This window comes from Denticeps clupeoides, chromosome 11 (assembly GCF_900700375.1).
Source record: "Denticeps clupeoides chromosome 11, fDenClu1.1, whole genome shotgun sequence".
Classification (NCBI taxonomy): domain Eukaryota; kingdom Metazoa; phylum Chordata; class Actinopteri; order Clupeiformes; family Denticipitidae; genus Denticeps; species Denticeps clupeoides.
Genome location: NC_041717.1, coordinates 19,166,244 through 19,169,953, shown reverse-complemented (window position 1 = coordinate 19,169,953; position 3,710 = coordinate 19,166,244).

Below are 3,710 nucleotides of genomic sequence, written 5' to 3'. Positions count from 1 at the left end.
CACGGCGAAGGACTCAATGTGGGTGGGGGAGGGGCGTGGCAGCGGGTGGGGGTGGGGAGAGAAGATTATTTATTTATGAGCGGGCTGGCCGCTCGGTAATCACCTTAAATGCTACCGCAGGTTCATTTCCACTGCACACACGTTCCGTAGTCGCGGACCGAAGGTTCCAGTTAAAGGTTCCATTTTTGGAACGAACTGGACCTAAAGATGCTCGAGAATGGGCCTGGCAACACTGTCCATAACTGGTTCTGCAGATATGTCCCATCACAGTCCAGATCGTGGTTTTAGAACGCGTCCGCTGTGACATGAACCATGGACCATGTGTGGATTAATGATTTGTTGATGATAATTTATATTTATGTTGACATTCTGTTCATATTGCAAATCAAACGCATTTGCGCATTTTGTATGTCGCCTAAAAGAATTCTGATCTCATTACTTTTTATCTACTGTAACAGCACATATTTACGGCTATTCATCAGCCCTCTTTAAATCGAACTTCTGTGTTTTGCACGCGTCCTACTTCCTTCACTGCTGACTTATCTTATCAAAGATAAAAGAACCATAAGAAAATCCAAAAGTACCCTTGGGTCCTGTTTGTTGCCAGTACGTGTTGGTTTATGAATATAAAAAAAAAGTGCAGTGGAAAAGAGCCTTACATGAAATGCATATGACTAAATAAAATAAAGGTTTATGACGCAATGCCAAAGTGAATTATGGGTATTGGTGGGGCGCAGGGGCGCACGGAGGACGCATGTTACACGTCACCAGCGGATGGCACGGATGAATAAAAAGCAGACCTGTATGAAATGTAAATTCTAAAATACTCTATTCGTCTCCCATCATGCTTCAGGCACTTTCAAAACCGTAATTATTTATGTTTTTATTTTATTTCCCATTTTTTTACCTCCCATTTGCTCCTTAATGTAACAGTGGAGTTCATGTAAATTGCAATGGGAATGATTCACTGTACAAAGGCATTTCTGTAAAATATCACATGTACAGTAGAAGAAGAGATTACATTAATCTTTTTGGGGTTTTTTTGTTGGTCAGATATGAACCTTTCAGGATGAATTTTTCATTTCCAGCGCCTCATACCAAAAATCCTTGATGCTGCAGGGATGGCAGAATTACAGATTTCCTTTCTGTGACAAACCAAAGCATTTTCTAACATTGTGCCATTGTGATTTTCAATTTTTTAAACCTATAGATTGTAAAGAGTCCCATTGTGAATTATGCACACTGAGAAATAACAAAACAAAAAAAAAGCACAAACACAAATAAACCCAGATGGAAGTACAAGTCATGTCAGCCTGGTTCGCTTCTGATTTCCACCAAAAAGACACGACTGTATTTCCAAAATTCATTCACAGCACAGACTGCAGCGTATCGTGTATGATAATCATGGGGAACCTTCTGGAAAGTGTGTTACAATTTCAGATTCATTGACATTTGACCTGTTTGCATGATTTAATTTGTTATTTTTTAAACCAATAAAAATGCTGCTGAAACTGGCGCCCGTGGGTCTTTCTGAGATGTGGAGAACACGCGCCCCCTCGTACGGCCGGACGCAGCCAGAGAACGAGCCAGAAACGCGTCCACAGATAGTTTTTTTTTTTTTTTTTTTTTTCTCCATCTTTGCCTTTTGTTTTCCCGGCGATGAGAGGCTTGAGATCCATCATCTCCGGCTTGTGGCGTATCAGTGCCGCGCCTTTGGCCCGCGCGTTGTTCGAGGGGAAGGTCGGGTCCCGCAGGGCCGCCGGCCTCTCCCCTCTCGGCCAGCTGTCGGGGGGATTATGGATCTGGACCGGCCGCCACTCGCCCGCCCGCCAGCCAGCTGATTTATTAAGGCTGTCGCTCCCCCCCCCCCCCCCCCCCCCCCCCCCCCCCCCGCAACCAAATGACCGGTGACTCCAAAACAGGGTCTTCATCTGGGCACGACCTGACCAGCGTTTCCAGTCCAAAACCCACAACAGTGTTATTCACCTACAATGAACAGCCAATGGAAAAAAAACCCACGGACCGGGCCACCGGCAGCCCGGGTCCCGTATTACCGTCCTGTGCCTCCGTCTTGTGCGCGTTCCTGTGGGTTGTGTCGAAATGAGCTAGAAAGAGGTCCTGGTTTTAGTCCACCTCGTTGGTCATCCGTAAAACTTCAGGTTTGTTAGAACGTCAGACCTCTGATGAGGAAAGGTGCACCGTGTAATGATAAACTTTTTAAATGTAAAAAGAAATAATAATGAAAAGGAATTCGATGGTTTTATTCCTTCCTGCTGAATATGAGGTGACGTGTAAATAATTGTAATAAAACACTGACAACCAGGTCCTGATACGCCGTGATTAAATTATTATCATCATTAAGTTAGAAATACATCGTTTCGACCTTCAACCTATTGACATTTGCTGCGAGGAGGAAGGCTTCATTATTCGGGATGAAGGAAATGGGCTCCGACTGTACGTCCCTGGAATATCACGTGTTGGACCTGGGAGGCTCACTTGAAAAATTTTGATCTGTCGGGTTTATAATGTTGTTATAATGTTTAATTTAGCTCTTTATGGAAAAAAAAAGACTATAAAAAATAACATTACTGTACAGAGGTTTATAATTAAAGTTTCTTATATATGTATTTAGAAATGAAATATATTTACATGCTACTTTTATCCACCGAACTCAATTTGCTTTCGACTGAAAGAGAAAAAAAAGTCTTAAGGTAATTATTAATCGTTTCCTGGTTGCATTGTTCAGAGCCCTGCTCCTCAGCCGATATATTTTGCCTCATCACCACCATCACGGAAAATGACAGTTGTGTATGTAGAATTGTGTGGATCAATCAGATTTGTTAACTTACAGAATAAACCCCTGAATCACAAAAATCGAAAGAACCTGAATGCGAGTGGTGCACAAATTTTACTGACTTTGCTTCCGGTTCCCCAGTTCCTCCCTCCACGTTCTGGGGCCAGTGGTGGCCTGGCGGTTAAGGGAGCGGCAATATAAGTGAAGTGATTGGCACATGTGATACACAGCAGCACAGCACACAGTGCACATAGTGAAATGTGTCCTCTGCATTTAACCCATCACCCTGAGTGAACAGTGGGCAGCCATGACAGGCGCCCGGGGAGCAGTGTGTGGGGACGGTGCTTTGCTCAGTGGCACCTCAGTGGCACCTTGGCAGATCGGGATTCGAACCGGCAACCTTCTGATTACGGGGCCGCTTCCTTAACCGCTAGGCCACCACTGCCCCAGTGGAAGGTTCCCTGTAATCAGAAGTTTGCTGGCTGCCCACTGCTCACCAAGGGTGATGGTTAAATGCGGAGGACACATTTCGTTGTGTCACCATATTGTGGACACATTTCGTTGTGTCACATTTCTGCCTATTTCCACAATACTTCCGAAATGGTGCCTTTGTGACGTCACTCACAACAAGCCAGGCGGATTCGGCGGGAAATTCTGCACCCTCCACCCGCTCGTTCACACCGGAGCGTCGAGGTCTCCTGAAATGTTATCTCACTCCCGTCAGATAAATACACAAAGTGCTCATTTGAACCCTCTTTCCAGCTGGACTTGGCAGCCGCCTTGTTTCCTTTGGACGAGTCTGCGTGCACGCAGGTCATTAGCAGGCGTCCAGCGCCCCGCCCCACGTGAGAACGGGTGTCGGCTCGGGCCGAATGGCGTCACTTGTTTGGAAGTCTGCGCGCCGCCAGAAACCGAA